The sequence below is a fragment of the Mustela lutreola genome, chromosome 1 (assembly GCF_030435805.1).
Source record: "Mustela lutreola isolate mMusLut2 chromosome 1, mMusLut2.pri, whole genome shotgun sequence".
Lineage (NCBI taxonomy): Eukaryota > Metazoa > Chordata > Mammalia > Carnivora > Mustelidae > Mustela > Mustela lutreola.
Genome location: NC_081290.1, coordinates 35,376,328 through 35,397,784, shown reverse-complemented (window position 1 = coordinate 35,397,784; position 21,457 = coordinate 35,376,328). Strand labels below are relative to the sequence as shown.

General features: G+C 37.3%; 1 protein-coding gene across 2 annotated transcripts in view; it reads right to left on the bottom strand.

Annotated features, from left to right (window-relative positions):
* Positions 1–21,457, bottom strand: part of SMIM14 (small integral membrane protein 14) — a 70,662-nt gene that overhangs the window by 41,648 nt on the left and 7,557 nt on the right. Inside the window, exon 2 of one of the 2 annotated variants that reach the window (XM_059163228.1) lies at positions 9,328–9,478. The exons of the other annotated variant lie outside the window; for it this stretch is intronic. The gene's annotated coding sequence lies outside the window, so the exon portion shown is untranslated. The remainder of the gene's footprint in view (positions 1–9,327; positions 9,479–21,457) is intronic. 2 annotated transcript variants of the gene reach the window in all.

Below are 21,457 nucleotides of genomic sequence, written 5' to 3'. Positions count from 1 at the left end.
TTCATGGGGCGCCTGGGTGGTTCAGGTGGTGGCACAGGCATCCCTTGATCTCCAGTTGTGAGTTCAACCTCCATGCTAGAGCTTACTTTAAAAAAGAACTGTTTAAATGCCTTAAAAACAAGTGCTTATTAAGTATTTCTAAACCTCAGAAATATAACAGAAATGAACCCAAATGTTTTTCAAATTCACATGATGTAGGATAACTTTCAGTATAAAAGCTAGTTTAAGTATGTTGGTTAAACTAAAACAAGACATGTCTTTTGGGTTATCAGATCAAATACAAAACTTTTCTAAGTTCATTTTCTCTCTCATAAAATCTGTCAGCCAAAAAGAGTTTGCGGCAATGGCCTAATGTCTAAGGCTTTTGTGTGTAACCTAAACAAAATTGTTAAAAACAATTAAAAAGACTAAATAAAAAGGTTTTAGGTAAACTTTAGTTTCCTCCTAATCTTTTTGATAACCTGAAACTTTAAAGTTCTGTTTATTTAGATAATGATTTAAATTCATTAAATAGCCATATCATTTCTAAATAAGATAAAATATTGAAACACTAATTACTAAACACAGTTTTATCAATTTTGCCTTCCTTTTACAGAGGAACTAAAGATATTTGGGGAAAGCGCGTTTCTAGAAATTACAGAAAGTATTTAAAGTCTGCCAAGCCACAGGATGCTAAAGCAATGTCCGTTCACAATTGTTTTACTTCTCTACTTCCATTAGAAACTAAGGCCTGGTTGCCTCAGTTGATAGGGCATGTGACTCTGGATCTTGGGTATAGAGAGCACTTGAAAATAAAATCTTTTTTTATTTTTCTATTTTTTTAAAAGATTTTATTTATTTGACAGAGAGATCACAAGTAGGCAGAAAGAGAAGGAAGCAGGCTCCCTGCTGAGGGCTCGAGACCCCAGGGCCCTGGGATCATGACCTGAGCTGAAGGCAGAGGCTTTAACCCACTGAGCCACCCAGACGCCACCCCACCCTTTTTTTCAAAATTTTTTTTTCTTTTTTAAGATTTTATTTATTTATTGGCCAGGGGTGGGGGGCATAAGCAGAGGGAGGGGCAAAGGCAGAGGGAGAAGGAGACTTCCTGCTGAGCAGGGAGCCCAAGGTGGGGCTTGGTCTGAGAACCACAGGATCATGACCTGAGCCAAAGGTAGATGTTTAACTGACTGAGACACCCAGATGCCCCAAAAGTAAAATCCTGAAAAAAAAATTGTGAACCTTAAGTTGTGGCCTATCACAGAGATTAACCAAAAAAGAAAAAAGTCACAACCTGTGAATATCCCGAACAAAAAATGGACAGAAACCAGGATACCTGCGTGGCTCAGTTGGTTAAGCAGCTACCTTGGCTCAGGTCATGATCCCAGGGTCCTGGGATCATGTCCCACGTTGGGTTTCTTGCCCAGTAGGGAGCCTGCTTCTCCCTCTGCCTACTGTTTGTGGCTCCCCCTGCTTGTGCTCTCTCTCCCTGAGAAATGAATAAAATCTTCAAAGGACAGGAGGACAGAAATGGTGAGAACTTCAGAGCTGAAAGTGGTACTAATGCCTTAAACTTTGATCACACATCTCAGTGAAGCTGCAAGTCTTATCAAAAGGGGTGAACTGTATAAGGAGACAGAAAGCCAAGAGAGCAAAAATTTGTTTTATATATATATATATATATATATAACAAATATATTTATTTATATATATAACAAATATATTTGTTATAACAAATTTTTTACCAAATATAACAAATATTTTACCAAATTAAAAAAAAAAAAATTCTGGTTGTCCAGGACTAGAGGGCTTGGGAAGAAATGGGGACTGACTGCTAACTGATACCTGCTTTCTTTTGGGGTTAAGAAAATGTTTCAAAATTGATTAAGGTGATGGTCACAAAACTCCATGAATATACTAAAAACCACTGCATTTTACACAAAATGCAAAATATGGCATGTGAATTATATCTAAAAAAAGGCTGTTATTTTAAAAAAAGAGGGGGTGGGAGGGCACATGGCTGGCTCAGTCAGAAGGGTGTGTGACTCTTGAACTCAGAGTCATGAGTTCAAGCCCCACATTGGGTACAGAGTTTACTTAATTTTTTTTTTTTTTTTTTTTTTAAGATAAATGTTGCTTAGAGAGCACATACAGGTTCTAAACTTACCTAGGGAGCCAGGGAAGATTTTATCAAGAAGTTAACTTTGTGGGGCGCCTGGGTGGCCCAGTGGGTTATGACTCTGCCTTCAGCTCAGGTCATGATCTCAGGGTCCTGGGATGGAGTCCCACATGGAGCTCCCTGATCAGCCGGGAGCCTGCTTTCCCCCACACCCTCCCGCCTGCCACTCTGCCTACTTGTGATCTGTCTGTTAAATAAATAAGCAAAATCTTTAAAAAGAAAAAGAAAAAAGAAGTTAACTTTGAGTTGAAAGTGGAAGGATGCACTACAGAGCAAGACAGAAGTAGAAGGTGTGAGGACTGGGTTCTGGAGGGCATTGCAGACACAAAAGGAATAGGAGTGTAAAGACCCTGGAGCAAGTAAGAGTAATGACATGGTGGAGGAACTCAAAGAAAGCCGTAGGTCTTCATCCAAATAGCAATGTGAAGCCCATAAAGGGTGGTTCGAAAAGATCACCTTGGCTATATTATGGAAAACTGGTAAGAGGAAAGCTGGTCAACGTAGGAAGCCTAACCAAAACGCTCTTTCAATAGGTCAGAGATAACAGACGTGCGTCCTTTCTAGAATTATCCAGGTTTGATGACAGCATATTAAATCACTGGGGTGGGGGCAAATTATTCCATAAATGATGTAGGGCACAGTTGGCTCCCCACCCTCATTCCTTACACCGAAAAAAATTCCAAATGTGTTAGTGGTTTATGTTTTTGTGTGTGTGTGTGTGTGTGTCTATTTTTAAAAGATTTTATTTATTTATTTATTTGACAGAGAGAAACACAGCAAGAGAGGGAACACAACCAGGGGCAGTGGGAGAGGAAAAAGCAGGCTTCCTGCTCAGCAGGGAGCCTGATGGTGGGGCTCAATCTCAGGACCCAAGCCCAAGGCAGACACTTAAGGACTGAGCCACCCAGGCGTCCCCAACTTTTTTTTTTTTTAATACTTATTTATTTGTCAGAGAGAACACACAAGTAGGGGGGGCAGCAGGCAGAGGGAGAAGCAAACTCCCCGCTGAGCAAGGAGCCTGATGCAGGAACTCAATCCCAGGACCCTGGGATCATGCAATGAGCAGAAGGCAGCCACTTAACTGACTGAGCCACCCAGGTGTCCCAGTGATTTAACTTTTTAAAATAAGGTCACACAGGTGGCTCAATTGTTAAGCATCTGCCTTCAGCTCAGGTCATGATCCCAGGGTCCTGGGATGGACCCCAAGGGTTCCCTGGGAACCAGGAACCCATTGGGTTCCCTGCTCAGCGGGGAGCCTGCTTCTCCTGCTCCCACTCTGCCTCTTATGTTCCCTCTCTCACTGTGTCTCTCTCTAATAAATAACTAAAATCTTAAAAAGTAAATAAATAAAATAAGGCCACACAAAAAAAGTCAACTAAACCAACTAGAAAAATGGATTAGAACACCCACAAACTAACACAAGCTTTTTAAGGGGCATTTAGAATATGATAAAGGTGCCACTTTCAACCATCAACCATCTAATAAACAGTAAGATAACCCTTTTCTTTTTAATTGAAGTATGATGCACACATAAAAGATTGGAAAAATATATACCCAACTTAGTAAGTGGTTAGCTCTAGGGAAAATAATATAATTTAAAGATAGACTTTCACTTTGTCAATTTTTGAACACTTCTTATAATGAATGTATACTCATATTTTAAGACTTTCAAAGTACAGAACTTTGGGCGCCTGGGTGGCTCAGTGGTTTAAAGCTTCTGCCTTCGGCTCAGGTCATGATTCCCGGGGTCCTGGGATCGAGCCGCGCATTGGGCTCTCTGCTCCACGGGGAGCCTGCTTCCTCCTCTCTCTCTGCCTGCCTCTCCACCTACTTGTGATCTCTGTCTGTCAAATAGATAAATAAAATCTTAAAAAAAAAAAGTACAGAACTTTAATTTTTAAAAGCCACAAATGTATAACTACAAGAAGACTACTGGAATACTTACAAAGCAACATAAATCCAAGAAACCATATAGGACCAAAAAATCTGGCAGCCAAAAATTATAAAAGTTTTTATAAACCAAAAATATACTGTAAAATAAAAAGACAAAGAGCTTGGAAAGAAGCCTGCAACACACATCTGGTTCATTTCCTTAATTTACAGTGAACTCTGAAAAATCATTATAGAAATGGCAACCTTACAAAAAATAAACAAAGATCATGTTTACAGGGAAATACAGAGCCAATAAACAAAACATATTAAGAGATGCAAATCCAATTATCACTTTCATCTACCCAAAGATCAGTAAAAATTAATTTATCTAGTTAACTTGGATATCCATATTCAAATAATCACATAATGTTGTTGTATAAGGATGTTCACTGTTTATGAAAGAAAAAAATTATAAAGCGAAGTGTATATCCTTCTTCCCTGTGGTTCTGATTAAATAAATGATAGTATGAATACATGAAATCCCACACAGCTGTTGAAAACAGTGAGGCATGGGGCACCTGGGTGGCTTAGTCAGTTAAGCGGCTGACTTCGGCTCAGGTCATGGTCTTAGTGTACTAGGATGGAGTCCCACAGCTGGCTCAGAGCTCATCGAGGAATCATCTTGTGCTTCTCCCTCTCCCCCTCCCCCTGCTCATGCTCACTCTGTCTCTATGTCAAATAAATAAATAAAATCTTAAAAAAAAAAAAAAAAAAAGAAAGAAAAAGAAAAAAAAAGAATGAGGCAAATTTCTTTGTAATGATTTGGGGAAATATCCAAGATAGACTGAGATAAAATCAAGTTTCAGAAGGTCAAGGCAAACCTACTTCCCATCTAGTATCTTTGGAGATCTGTATGCCTGAGCTAAGAGGATGTGGGAATTAGAAGGGAAAGAGAAGTCTCAGGCCATCTAAGCTGGAGAGCCTAACTCTTTCAGAAAGTAGGAAATACCCAATACGAACTACTTCACAGTATAGTCTGAGCCCAATTTTTTAAAAAATGATTAGCCTTCATGTTAGAGAACTTACTGTACATACCCAATACAGAAAACCCTGAAAGTAAATGTATCATCCCATTCTTACAGGCAGATAAAAGTTCACCCCTGAAAGCCTCTTTCTCACCTGTCTTTTCAAATCCATAAGCAAATCTCTACTTACAATTGTGGTCCCTCTTTCCCTCTTATCTGTGCCTCCCCAGGCCAATAAAATGTCAGCTGAAATTAAAAGATACTATAAGATTTTTTTAAATGAAATTTAAATACTGAAATGCCTAATACCTACCCAGTTCTGTACCCTCTGAACGCAGAAATGCTAACAAATCGCCTTTTAGGGAAAAAGGGAGACTTGTTTTTATCACCCACAAAAATTGTAAAACACAGATATTTTTAAGTCTCTTAAAAAATCCATTTGACTAATAAGGCCAGATTCCACCAATACCACCATTACCCTCCACCTCCAAAAAGCCTCCACCTCCGAAGAGCCCACAGCTTCTTGAGGGCAGGAACCTATCTTACTCACTCTGTCTCTAAACACCTCCTTTACTGCGTAAGCCACAGCGGTGAATAAGTATTTGCTGAACCTCTGACATTTATTTTCTCTCTATCTACATATGCCACAAGCACGTAAATCAACTGGAATTTTTTTTTTTTTTTTTTTAAGATTTTACTAATTTGTCAGAGAGAGAGAGCACAAGCAGCAAAAGCCTCAGGCAAAGGATGAAGCAGGCTCCCCACTGAGCAAGGAGCCTAATGTGGGACTTGATCCCAGGACCTTGGGAGCATTACCTGAGCTGAAGGCAGATGCCTAACTGAGGCACCCAGATATTCCAAATCTACTAGGATTTTAAAGTAGACAGTACTACTTAGCCTCCAGTAAAATGAGAAAATGTATTTATACCCAGGATATTCTTCAATAGTACTATCCTCCTGTGGAACTTTTCTTCACATAAACTTGAGCTATTTTAAGTACTGTGCAGTTTTCAGTTAGTAGTTTCCACTTAAAAATTACCTGGTTTTTTGTTTGTTTGTTTGTTTTTTAAACAGAATGGAACAGCTCTTTTTTGGCAAGAACCTCAGAACAAGTGTCAATGCATATCAGCAGCTAAGCACTAGAGCAAAAAACTTAACCAATCCTACCTCACATTTAAACCTCATGCGTCCACAGACATTAAATAGCTGCTCTATCGTGGGCAAGACAGAACTCTATCGTTACTGAATCAGAATTCTGGTATATCAGAATTTATTTGGGGTGTTTTACAAATATCTAGAATTTATTTCAGGGTACAGCGGGGTATTTTACAAATACCTAAGGATATTAAAACAATGGTTTTGATGTCTTTGTTGCAGAGTTATTGTTCACCTCAATATATGTCCCTAATATAAGAACAATGCTAAATAATACCAAAGCCATGGACTTGACTCTTTTTTTTTTAAGTATTTTTTTTAGTGCTCGCTTTGGCAGCACATATACTAAGTATTTTTTTAAAGACTCTATTTATTTATTTGACAGAGAGAAACCAGAAGTAGGCAGAGAGACAGGCGGAGAGAAAGGAGGAAGCAGGCTTCCATTGAGCGGAGAGCCCAATGTGGGGCCCGATCCCAAGACCCCGAGATCATGACTTGAGCCGAAGACAGAGGCTTAAACCACTGAGCCACCCAGGCGCCCCTATGGACTTGACTCTTGAAGACAACCAGATTTATTGCAATTGGTCATAAAACGCCTAAGTCATGAAAACATGAACAATACACTGAAAAAAAAATCAAAATCCAAAATAATCCAGGGGAGGAAGGAAGGAATTAAATGTGGGCATAGATAAAATAGATGAAATAAAATAGGCCATTCATTGATAATTATTGAAGCTGGGTGACAGCTACTAGGGTCCCTATACAATTCTTTTCCATACTCTGAAATTTTTGATAATAAGCATTTAATTTATACATCAGTATTTTCCTATTACAATTAATATTTGTGACAGAAATCTGTGGGCATAAATTAACCAACAGTTTATGGATTGCTTTTTATGTCACATAAAGGACAGAACTGTACACACATCTAAAGCTCTCAAACCAACCACTCTTTAAAAAAAAAAAAAAAAAACACTCTTAACTCCTATCACAGAAGTCAAAGAGTTCACTCTGAATGTTGGGAGGGCAAACGCAATCCCCCATATCCCTCATATTCAGGTCATTTCCTCCTTCCACTGCAACTAGCAGACCTGGTAGAGTTCAGTGGTAATAAGTCAGTTGAGTCATCCTGTTTCTATATGCTAACGGAACTTTCCAGTGCTGTTAACCAGGTTATTATCTGCTGTTAGAACCTTAAACACTCCAGCTCATGCTGGGCGGGTTTAATTTACCTTATTTCACCTTTGGGAAGTCAAATTTAATCTCTTACTTATATCTTTGGAAAAGGTGAAAAAGTAGATTGTAGACTGTAGTTTCACTACCCTATTTTGTAGAATTATGCATTAGAATTACATGCTTATATACAAGATTTATTACTTGGGAAATTAACTTTTTAAAAGCGGTTTTTTTTTTTTAAACTGTATTTATTTATTTGAGAGAGAGAGAGCATGAGTAGGGTAAGGGCAGAGGGAGAAGCAGACTCCCTACTGAGTGGGGAGCTCAATGTAGGGCTCAATCCCTGGACATCAGATCATGACCTGAGCCAAAGGTAGATGCGTAATTGACTGAGCCATCCAGGCACCCCTTAAAAGTTGTTTTTAATGAGGCTAAAACATTCTTAATAGCAAATAACTGTGAAGTTATCAGTGTTATAAAATTTTATCAAATCACTTAAGTCTCCTCTCTTTCCCCAGAGGTACCACTGCTGATAGTCTGCTGTGAATACCTGCAGGTTTCTTCATATGCATCTATGTACAGCCTTATAAATACATACATATGCATGTATGTACACCCTTATAAGTACATATATACAAATATCATTTTGGTTGATCCTACAGATCATATTATACATATTCTTCAACTTACAGTTTTGTAGCATAAAAAACCTTCAGACCACGGCTTCTAGGTGCCTCAGTTGGTTAAGCCTCTGCATTCGACTCAGGTTATGATCCCAGGGTCCTGGCATCAAGCCCTGCATCAGGCTTGCTGCTGAGTAGGGAGTTTGCTCTGTCTCTGCCCCTTACCCTCCCCATGCTCTCTTTTACATAAATAAATAAAATCTTGAAAAAACAACAATAACAACAAACTTTCAGACCTTTCAATACATAAAGCTCTACATCATTCTTTGTAATGGCTACATAATTCTCTAAAAACATGAACCTATTTAGCATTCCTTCAGTAGAGATTACTTAGGGACCTGCCAAAGTTTTTTTAAAGTAAACTCTACCCCCAACAGGGTGCTCAAACTCATGACCCTGAAATCAAGGGCTGCATGCTCTACTGAGCCAGCCAGGCCTCCGTGGACTTTCCAACTTTTTATTAGTATAATACTGCAACAACCACCTTTGTGCCCACATTTTTGTGGGGTGGAGTACAAAAAAATTAATATCTAGGTGTAATAAGGTCATTCACAAAAAGCCTTTGCCAATTCTATCAACAGCACATAGTACTGTGTAACACAGTAATTACATACAGTATTATTATCACTGATAGTACAATAACATATGGATATATATTCAAGATATACCTATACCAGAATGTCTGATCCCCAAAATGTAACTCATTGTTTCTATTTCCTAGTTCCAATAATGCTGCATATCTTTTCAAGTTTATTGGCATTTATATTTCTTCTTTTTCAAACTTTTGTCTTACTGATTTTAACAGCTCTTTATAGCTGCTTTTTATTTATTTATTATAGTTTTTTATGTAGTATTAATCCATTTTTATATCGTAGTAAGATTAAGAACTTTTTATAGGTTATTTGTGTCCCTTCCTTCTAGGTGGTTCCAAAACCAAATTCATAAAGGTCTATTTTTACATATATATTTTTTAAAGATTTTATTTATTTATTTGACAGAGAGAGATCACAAGTAGACAGAGAGGCAGGCAGAAAGAGAGAGAGAGGGAAGCAGGCTCCCTGCTGAGCAGAGAGCCTGATGCAGGACTCGATCCCAGGACCCTGAGATCATGACCTGAGCTGAAGGCAGTGGCTTAACCCACTGAGCCACCCAGTGCCCCTATTTTTACATATTTTTCTATTTAAGTATTTATCTATCTTAGACTATTAGCTAAAGAGTTAATAAAATTACAAACCATAAAAAATAGATCTAGGGGCACCTGGTAGCTAAGTCAGTTGAGTGTGCCTTCAGCTCAGGTCATAATTCCAGAGTCCTGGGATGGAGCTCTCCCCAACAGGGTCCCCGCTCAGCAGGGATTCCGCTTCTCCCTCTTCCTGCCACCTGTTCTCTCTCTCTCAAACAGGTAAAACCTTAAAAAAAAAAAAAAAAAAGATCTAAAATCCTAAAGAAGCATTGAAAATAACATCCAATGACAATATGAAATAATATTTAGAAGGTATTTTAATTTTCTTTAATGTTTTAACTAACACACTAACAATAAACCCTAGATTATCTTTAGATAATTTTACTTAAGCTCTTTCATTTTGGAACTATTTTTTGTTGCCATAGAGGTTAAGGACTCACATGAAGGCAAAAAATGTCTTACAAGACATTAAAGATTAGGGAGGGGCACCTGGATGGCTCAGGGGGTTAGGCCTCTGTCTTTGGCTCCGGTCATGATCTTGGGGTCTTGGGATTGAGCCCTGCGTCAGTTGCTCTGCTCAGCGGGGAGCTTGGTTCCCTGTCTGCCTGCTTTTCTGCCTACTTGTGATATCTCTCTCTCAAATAAATAAATAAGATCTTCAAAAAAAAAAAAAAGATTTAAGGAGGAAAGCATTTCTATGTTAGTATGTGTATGTGAGTGTTCATTTTTGTTCCTCTTACAGAAGAAAATACTTGGTTTGGTTAGATCCTTTTAAGAAACTATTATATTCTAAATTGTTTCAAAAGATAATTTTGGGCCACCTGAGTGGCTCGGTCGTTAAGCATATGCCTTGAGCTCAAGTCATGATCCAGGGTCCTGGGATGGAGACCTGCATCAGGCTCTCTGCTCAGCGGAAAGTCTGCTTCTCCCTCAGCCACTCCCCCTATTTGTGTTCCCTCTCTCCACTATGTCTCTCTCTCTCTGTCAAATAAATAAATAATTAAATCTTTAAAAAAATAAAAGAGGCAATTTTACAAAAACCTAGGAGTAACAAAAATTTCCAAAATGTAATAAAATGTTAACATAGGTTTCAAGGTTATAAAAGTCATTTTCAAATGAGTTAGCAATTTCTATAGCACACTGCAGAACAGTAAATATTTCAAAAGTGCTTTTAACACAAAATGGTTGGGAGACTCAGTCATGAATTTTTAAAGGAAATAATCTGGTCATATGCTAAATTAACCTGCAACAGTTCTCACTAAGTTGGAATGGAACTACTGGTACATGACCTTTACCTATAAATGGCCTTAAACTATTTACTTCTTGCTTTACCAGTGGATAGCAAATTTCCTATGAGTAGGTAGGTAAATGTAACAGAAACAGGGAAAAATTTTTAAAAATACAACAGGACCGAGAAGGATGTGGTCATGAAATGCGAATAAAAGACAATACCCTGAAGATCATTAAAAATTAGGAGCCAGTAAGCAAAATGGTAGATAGATCTCTTAAGTCTCTAAGAGACAAAAGAACTAATAAAATAGCCATCAGCGTCTCTAAAAAATTTCTGGAATAGGTAAAGCCCAAGAGAAAAGACAATTCCCAAAAAAGTCACTATTGCTCATTAACAAACATAAAAAGTCACCCTGGGACACCTGGCTGGCTCAGTCTGCCGAACATGCGACTCTTGATCTTTAGTTCAAGCCCCAAACTGGAAGGTAGAGTTTACTTTAAAAAAAAAAAAAAAGTCATCTTAACTAAGTCATCAGATACAGGCAAACTAATTTGAACTTTCACTTAAAAAGCAAAACACAGAAAGTACAAAAGTACACTGGAAGTTTACTCATACACTGCTAGTCCTGCAGCTAACTGCTGCAAAATTCTGAAAAGTAATATGACAATACGTATCAAGACCAATAGGGGTGCCAGGCTGGCTCCTTTGTAAAACAGGCAACTCTTGAACTCTAGATCTAGGAGCTGTGAGTTTGGGTCCCTTACTGGGTGCAGAATTACTAAAAAACAAATTAAAAAAAAAAAAAAAAAAAGAGGACCATAAAAATGTTCATATCAATGATTGTGTGTTATTTGTGGTTTATTTTTAAATACTCCCAACAGAGGAGGGAAAGCAGAAGGATGGAAAGGAATAAATCTTCCACAAAGAATTCCAAATAATTTATGTAGATTTAACCCCTTTAAGAGGTAAAGCTTAACTCTCCTCTGACCTTGAATGTGTCCTGGACTTAGTGACTTAACTTCTAAAGGGTAGAATACAAAAAGAGAAGGTGACTTTATAGTGGAGAAACCTAGCAAATACTACCTTTAACCTAAAGATCAAAGTATACATCATTAGTGATAAATCATGTTGCTGTCATGTACCCTTTAATAAGATGTGATGAGAAAGGTATTTCACCTCTGTGGTATTCTTCCCCTAAAACATCACACTAAGTCTAATCATGAGAAAAATCATCAAACCCAAATTGAGAGGAATTCTACAAAACACCTAACCAACACTTCTCAAAACTGTCAAGGACAACAAAATACAAGGAAAGCACACAAAACTGTAACAGACCAGAGAAGACAAAGCAGACTAACACTACTTCCAGGTGATCCTAGAAGTCCTTGTAAATGATAAAAAGAAACAGATTATTACTGACACTCTATCTTAAATGAGCGAAACTGGGCAATGTACTATTAATTCCACAATTATCCACTGTTTTCCAGAAACTTCATTTTGAGTACCCTCCCTGTAATTCTACCAAGAGGCTAAAAATTAATTTTTACTTAAGGTAGAATACTATGTATTAGGTATTTCTGACCTTCCAAGCAAGCACTCAACCACTTTATATTTTATGACCTGAAGTCTTTGGCTTCTGCTGCCCCTGCTCCATTGAGGTTCCATCATGAACCGAATTCATGACTTGGAAAGGTCTTTTCTTTTCCTTTTTAAAATAAATCCTCCTGGTACCTACATCAAAACATAATAAAATGGCAACCTATCCTCTACACATCTCATATTCATTCCTTAAAAAAAGGCGGGGGGGGTGGCTGGGGGAGCAGCGAGAGGCTGGGGGAGCTGTGGGCACCTGGCTGGCTCAGTCAGTAAAGCATGCGACTCAATCTTGAGATCATGAGTTCAAGCCCCACAGTTGCGGGGGGGGGGGGGGGGTGTGAAGAAAAGGGGAAAGGAAAGGGGGAGGAGGGGTGGAGTAGTAGTAAAGAGAAAAAGAAAGAAGAGAAGAGAAAACAAAGAAAAAAAAAAAGGAAAGCAAAGAAAATCAGGTCTAAGAACCCAGAATTATGGGGCACCGAGGTGGCTCAGTCATTAAGCAACTGCCTTCAGCTCAGGTCATGATCCCAGGGTCCTGGGTTCAAGCCATGCATCGGGCTCCCTGCTCAGTGGGAAGCCTGTTCTCCCTCTCCCACTCCCCCTGCTTGTGTTCCCTCTCTACCTATATCTGTCTCTGCTAAATAAATATAATCTTTCTATAAAAGTAAAAAAACAAGAATTAGTATAACTTGATTTTTCCTTTATTTTTCCCAAGGCTGCATTATACAAATATGTACCCTTATTTAACTTCCCTACTTTGTTGCCAATCTCTAGTTTTCTCTCTTCTTCAATAAAGATTAGTTCCCTGCCCTGCTTCCAAGAGCAGTATTACTGAAAATTCATTTCCCTCATAAGAAATGAGTACGGAATCCAGAATGCTCAATGTGGAATTCTTGTGGTTAGGGGGGAAAAGACTGTAGAATTACTATATGCCCAGAATTTAAACACAGGGAAGAATTACACCACATTAAAATGACTGTATGGGTTCTGTTAAGGTGATCAGATGACATCTTCTCATTTTCAGAAGTTGTCATACTACATTTTACTGCTCGAATCAATTATGTATTTACCTAAGGATATGTAAACTTGTATATACACGTAAACATTTGTACATTAAATAAATGATTCTGCCCAAAATACTAAAGACTGATGCCAAAACTCCCACACAATAAAAACTTAAATAATTTTTATCTATAGAGATAAAAATTTATCTATGTTCACAAATTATCTAAAACCTTAAGAATTTAGTATGTAAAAATAATTACATAATTGGTTGCCTCTGGAAGGGGGCCTAAGTGGCGAGGAGGCAGTAGTAGTAAGGACACTTCACTGTATACCATTTTGTGGCTTCTGACTATTCAAAAAGTATTAGCTTTTATTATTATTTGTTATAGATTTTATTTATTTGACAGAGAGACACACAGTGACAGAGGAAACACAAGCGGGGCGTGGGAGAGGGAGAAGCAGGATTCTAGCCAAGTAGGGTGGCTGATGCAGGGAGCCCAATGCTCGATCCCAGGGGCTCGATCCCAGGACTCTGGTATCATGACCTGAGCGGAGGGTAGAGGCTTAATGATTGAGCGACCCAGGCAACCCCCCAAAATATTAACTTTTTTTTTTTTTTTTAAAGATTTTATTTATTTATTTGACAGAGAGAGACCACAAGTAGGCAGAGAGGCAGGCAGAGAGAGAGAGAGGAGGAAACAGGCTCCCTGCTGAGCAGAGAGCCCTATGTGGGACTCGATCCCAGGACCCTGAGATCATGACCTGAGCCGAAGGCAGCGGCTTAACCCACTGAGCCACCCAGGCGCCCCCAAAATATTAACTTTTTTAAAAGAATAACCATACAGTAAGGTTTTTATTCTTCCCCCTACCAGAACTATTAGCTCTAGGAACAAATAATTCCATCTCAATTTTCTCTTGGAGTGAATATACTAAAATCTTCTTAATCCTCATCTGACCCTTTGTCATCACTGAATTTGTTGGCTAGAGTTTATATAATAAAAGGTGGGACACCTGGGTGGCTCAGCTGGTTAAGCATGTAACTCTCGATTTTGGTTCAGGTCATGATTTCAGGGTTGTAAGACTGAGCCCCCTGCTGGTTTCCATGCTGGGCAAGAAGACTGCTTAAGATTCTCTCCCTCTCCCTCTGCCCCTTCCCCACCTCCCTCTCTCCCTCTCCCCCCCCCAAAAAAAAAGTGTGTGAGTGCATATGTATGTATGTATGTGTATATATATCATATATATATATACATATATATACGTGTATATATATACATATATATGATATATATAAAGGTTTCTAAACTTTTTAAGTAAATGTATTACAAAATGAACCAAATTCCATCATCAACAAGAAATGACTAAGTATATAATGGACCACACAATGGGTACTTCTAAAATCAGCCTCTGCCCTAAATCTGGTATAATCATTCTTCGCAAACTCAGTTTGGAAAAGTTTACCTTTCCCTAAAGAGTACGTTTATCATGATGAGCACTTATACCGCACTGCTGAATCACTATATTGTACACCTGAAACTAACATAATGCTGTATATTTCCTACACTGTATTAAAATTAAAAACTTAAATTAAAAAAAAAAAAAAAAAGTTTACGGGCCCCTGGGTGGCTCAGTGGGTTAAAGCCTCTGCCTTCAGCTCAGGTCATGATCCCAGGGTTCTGGGATGGAGCCTCGGATCTGGCTCTCTGCTCCGCAGGGAGCCTGCTTCCCTTCCTCTCTCTCTGCCTGCCTCTCTGCCTACTTGTGATCTCTGTCTGTCAAATAAATAAATAACATCTTAAAAAAAAAAAAAAAAGTTTACCATTCCTTTCTCCTATTCACCCTCCAGTGGAAGCTTTAACAAGAAAATCAAAATACTGAAACTGTAAATACCACAAACTACTAATGTTGATATGTTGTTTTGTCAAATTGAGTTTAAAATAAAGGCAAATGGGAATTCACTTTCAAATTCATTTCTAAAATATACATTAAAAAAGAACAGGAGGAAAAATACAAGGACTAGACTAGTTTTGTTACAGGCATTTTCCGAAGGCACATCCAGAATCAAAGACATCTGGATATACACAATAGCTGGGACGGTAAGGAGGAAAAAAGAAGGTGGAGGAAGCAAAAGGATAAGAGATAAAACGACTTAGTAAATAATAAATAAATTCTTTCTTATAGAATTTTCTGAACATACCAACCACGAAATGTATTTATTTATACATCAAAGTCTGAATTACAAATAATAAGATCAATATTTTAATAAATGGTCCTAGGAAAACCTCCTAGCAAGTAAAAAGGAAAAAAAACCTATCAGTAATTCTAGAAGACAATTTAGTTGAATATTTGACCACTGTGGAAGAACTACCATATACAATGGAAAATACCAACAAATTTACAATATAATACCGTGTACATTAAAAAAGAAGAAGAAAATCCCAAATAAAATAAAAAGAGCAAAAGAACTGGGAAAAAAACATATTTGACTAATATGGCTGGCAAAGGTATTTTAATAACATAGAGCATATGCAAACAGATTCTTAAGTAAGCTACAGACTGTATTTGAGATTAAAAATTATAATAACTATTATGGCAAAATGAATCCAGAAGTTAAAAAATATTCATGCCCTCTGAATTCTTTTGCTTCTATCAAAAAAAATGAAACAAGATGGGATTGGGAAGGAGACAAACCATAAGTGACTCTTAATCTCACAAAGCAAACTGAGGGTTGCTGGGGGAGGGGAGTTGGGAGAAGTGGGGGGTTATGGACATTGGGGAGGGTATGTGTTGGGGTGAGTGCTGTGAAGTGTGTAAACCTGGCGATTCACAGACCTGTACCCCTGGGGATAAAAATATATTATATGTTTATAAAAAATGAAAAAATTTTTAAAAAATCGAAAATACAAAGATTTATGTACAAAGATGGTTCTCATAATTTTGTAAGAGTCAAAAATTGGAACAATCTAAATGTCTGGGTAAAAGGGAATGTTTAAATTATGATACATACTGCGAAGTATCATGCAGCCAAATGTTTCATTTTTTCATAATGACATGGGGAAATGATCACAACACAATATATCAAATAGGATATAAAAATAATCATAGCACATGCGCATGGTTAAAAAGCACAGGAAAACACATGCTCAAAAAAGTTGAAAGAATGTATACCAAAAGTTCAACATTGGGTGTCTCTGGGTGAAGGATTTTATTTTCCTCTTTATTCATTTCAAGTATCCTATAATGATCATGTATCGACTCTTTGAATAAGGAAAAACTTTGGATGCAGCACCTAAATTCAGGAAAACTAAGATTTATCAGTAAATAAATAGCAAGAAGTAAATAAACAAAAATATGGCAGGGATATGGTGAAGAGATTTAGGAGACAGCAATCAAATGCAATGTACAGACCTTGTTTGCATCCTGATTCAAACAAACATTATAAAAGAACATTTATGCAAGAACCGGAAACTCTGAACAGTGACTGGATTAAATGACATTTAGGAATTACTATAAAAATATTTTTAGCATAATTACAATGTCGATTATCACATCTAAAGAGTCCTTATCTCTGAGAGATCCCTCTAGGTATTTTCAGTCAAAGAGAGATAATGCCTGGGATCTAGTTGAAAATGCAAAGGGAGAAGTATAGACAAAATAAAACAACCATGAGTTAAATAATTGCTGAAGCCAACTGATAAGTACACAAGGACTCATTGTACTATTTTATCTTTTAGCACCAAAAATTTCAAACATACTTAATATCTTTTTAAAAGTAGTTTTATACACGGCACCTGGGAGGTTTAGTGAGTAAAGCATACGCCTTCAGCTATGGTCATGATCCAGAGTCCTGGGCTTGAGTCTGGTATTGGGCTCCCTGCACAGTGGGGAGTCTGCTTCTCCCTCTGCCCCTCCCCCACCCTATTCATGTTTGTGTGCACACTCTCTCAAAAATAGATGGATAAAATCTTTTATAAAAATTAAAATGTAAATATAGTGTTACAGAAAAACAAAGCACTCTTCTGTTTCCCCCCAGGCAAACATAGGGGGCTCTTCTTTAAAAAGCATGGGTAACCAAGGTTGATTCAAGGTCACAGGATGGAAATTATCTTCTTTTTTTTTTTTTTTTTTAAAGATTTTATTTATTTATTTGACAGAGAGAGATCACAAACAGGCAGAGAGGCAGGCAGAGAGAGAGGAGGAAGCAGGCTCCCTGCTGAGCAGAGAGCCCGATGTGGGACTCGATCCCAGGACCCGGAGATCATGACCTGAGCCAAAGGCAGCGGCTTAACCCACTGAGCCACCCAGGTGCCCTGGAAATTATCTTCTACTGTGATTTTAAGAAAGTGATTTATGATGAAATCATCTTTTCAAATAGCCAACCAAATCTTTACAGTGATCAACAATGGTATCAAAATTCTTTCCACTTAAAAAATAAAAACCCACAGCAAGAGCAAAGAGCAAAGTAACAATTCAGAATGCATATAATTATTTTTTTTTAAACAGAAAATAGAGAAGATGGTCAGAAATGGGGAACTCAGAATAAGCATTCTTTTTTTTTTTCTAAAAAGCATCAATTCTACTGATGAGAGCTCCAAAGTTTCAAAACTGAGAAAGTGAAATACGCCAGAAACTGCTAGAACTGCCTCCAGGGCATTTAGGGAGCCTACACCTCAGTTTGCTTTCTACTCTATTTTTAACCTTATTCCCAATTATATCACAGAGGTAATTGCTCACCTCTAAAAATAATGTTCTCCTAGAAACACCTTTCTGACCCCAAGTTTTTATGCAGAAGTTTTTATCCAGTAGTAAATCAGACAATGGACTAAATGAAAGGGTAGAGATATCCCAAAACTTTGGCTACCTTTCATATTAAACATGGAGAACAAAATATTTATCTATCACTTAGTAATACTAACATTATGATGCTACAGACTAATACACTACCATTTGGGATTACTTTCATCGGATGACCCAACATCTCAATGTAATAAGATGTTCAAGTTCACTCAAATACAACACTTCTTAGTAATACATTCACTTGCTCTATTCTTTTATTGGAAATGGATCTCAATCAAACATAGCCATACCTATAGTTTATATCTGCCTGTATAATGGCTAAGTACTTTTACATACTAACAACAGTCCTTCTGACAAAGCAGAATTATCCCTGTTTTTAATGAGGAAAATAGGTTCAGGGAAGCTAGCAATTTGACCATGGTCACACATCTGAGATAAGCTTTGCACAGGAAGTCACAATGTAAATTCCTGATCAGGACGCATTCCACATCTGTCCGATATGACCAATCCCGCTACCAACATTTGTTTCACTCTTACAAAGATCCCTTCGGAGCAATACAGAAATTACATAACTATCAACTGACTTCCTATTACTTCTTACTAATGACATACTTTTAAACACATTTGCATCTCTGATGGGAAACGGGCAAGGAAAGGAAGCAGACACAAGTTCAAATTAGTCAATCATTTACTAAAAATTGTGCTAAAGCTATGCCTGGGAGAAGTTAAAGACATTTTAAAAATTTCAATGTTGAAATAAACCCCGTTATATAGCCTAAATAGTCACAATTCTTTGTTCTTAGGAGTTAAGACTCCGTGGATTCTATCATGACAAGTTCTAAAACTCAAATTAATAGCCAAGCAATTATAGTTACAAATTCCTTGTATTTCCTGTACCGATCCCAACAGGATGACCCTATACTGTTCCATCTAGAGCCATTTACAAGAAAAAATACAATTAAAACCCAACTCTGAAATTCTTACAAAATATTTTTACGATAACAAAAACCTTTAAAACACCCTTTCAAAGAGAGCATACAATTCAAAAGGAAAAAACTAAAGCAGGCTAGAAAGGATAACAACAAAATACTTTCCACAGAGTGGAATGCTAATGTATACAAGAAACAAGGTGAATGTGACCAACAGGCTTGTTGTGTAAGACATCATTGTATGGGTAAGATACACATGAGAGAATGACAAGTCTTTGCTTACTCATAATTCAACAAATCACAACTTGTCAAGTTGTACTATTAAAACTTTGGGGATGCAGCAGTTCTCACCTTGTCATTTAAAGACAAAAGAACTGAGGCCCAGACAGCTTCAGCGACTTACCCAACATCACCAAGCAGACATGGGATTCAAACCCATGTCTTCTCTTAGTTCTCCTTTCCTCGGAAGGATATATCTAACAAGTTTCAGGGGACTAAGTAACTGGAAGAGGAATTTAGAGGATATTAAAGAAATAAAAGGCATCCCCTACCTCTAAGAGCCTGCAATCAAGTTAATTATTAATTATAATTAACCCACAGAATAATAATTACATACCAGCATATAATTAACAGCCAAAATAAATGTCACAGACAAATGACTTCTCAGGAGAAAGCTAAAATCGAAGAAAAGAACTACTCTCCTCAACTAACCTTCTATCCCATTGCTTCTGAAAGCTTAACACTTGGAGGTCATCAAGAATTTCCTCAGCTCTTCAATTCCTCCACATCTCTGCAGCACGCGACCCAGGGCTGCCACCACTCTTCTGGAAACTCAGTTAATGTGTCCCTATTTCCCTATGTCTGAGACACTACCTTCTCTCTCCTCAGTGACCTTTTTCCTCCCTTACCTATTTGACTGTATTCTAGGAATCACCTTAGGCTAAAACATCATGGGATAGCAGAAAGAGTTCATCTTAGATACATGATTCAAGTTACGGCACTACTGAGAAAAGGATAAATTAGCTTCTCTGTGACTTCAGTTTCACTATCTATAAAACAGGCATGATAACAGAAACTATTTTTAAAGGGTTGTTTTGAGGATCAAATGAGAATGTGTAAGAGAGTACTTTTTAAGCTATAAAATGCTCTAGGCCAATTCAACTCTAAGCCCTTAGATTTGAAATTTATCCTCAAATCTCAGCCCAAGATCTCTGTATACTGCTTTGGTATGTTTGTATTCCCGTAAGGCTCAGCTATCACTCTTCTGCATAAAAGAAAAAGAGCAGAAAGAAGTCCTCTGTTCTGAATCTTGGTCCCTCACCTATGAATTTCCCTTTCTGGCTGTTTTTTACTTTTGTACAATCCCGAAGATTCTCTCAAGATCTGGGGTAAGATTTATCATGAATGATCAAACAAAGAAAACTTTTCAAACAAATGATCTTTGTTTATATTCATATCATAATCAAATACCATAACCAATATCATAACCAAAATTTTCATACTCTGAAATGTTTTTTAAAATTTCTACTCAAAAGTACATATAAGTCAGGCGCCTGGGTGGCTCAGTGGGTTAAAGCCTCTGCCTTTGGCTCAGGCATGATCCCAGGGTCCTGGGATCGAGCCCCACATCGGGATCTCTGCTCTGCAGGGAGCCTGCTTCCTCCCCTCTCTCTCTGCCTGCCCCTCTGCGTACTTTTGATCTCTGTCAAATAAATAAATAAAATCTTTAAAAAATAAAAAAATAAGTACATATAAGTCATATTCTGAATAAGAAAATTTTAAACTAAGGAAAAAAGGTTGTTTTTCCTAAGTTAAAAACAAATATTCAACAGAAGATGACAGAAAAATTCCATATGATATCATCCCAAATCACAGTGGATAGAAGTTACGTAGTTAAGAAAACAGTTTTCAGTAGCTGTATTACAAAATATTACTGTGTTCTGAAATTGTGAAGTGTATCACAAGTCGTAAGTTTGTGAATGATTTACATAATTCAAATAAATTAAGAGTGGAATCAAGATTTTTTATCTCATTCATTTGCTTGCCTATATGATTTCTTCAACAGAAAGGAATTATGGCTTCTGCTCTCCAACCTCATTTAACTCCTCTCAATAATGTTATGGCTAGATAACATTTCTATACATAGATGCACATAAATGCCATTCACGATGACAGGAAAAATGCTCAGAACCACTGAGATAAAGAAACCAATACTATCAAAAAATGAAATTTGAATAAATATCACAGTTTTTTTAAAGTCTTCAAAATTTTAAGCAGGTCACTTTCTTTTACATTACCTTTGCTAAGAGTAAGAAACAAAATACATACTATGCAAAAAATAAATAAATAAATAACTTATATTTTAAAAAGTATGTTGTAAGATAAAAAAGACAGCAGGCAGAACACTGACCTCTAAGTCTGGTGCACATACCATGAGGATGTTTACTGCACTCCTATCCTGACTTGAAACATTTTAGCTATTTTAGCTATTAAATTCTGGAAACACTATACATGTAGTACTTGTCAATGAGTGCAGTCAAGCAAAAATCAGCTTCGTTTTGTATTTTTACAAAGCTGAGACATCTGTGCTTTGATCTAAATTTAAAAAAGGAAATGAAAAGTCAATATGAAAATAAGCAATGAGAAAGTAACT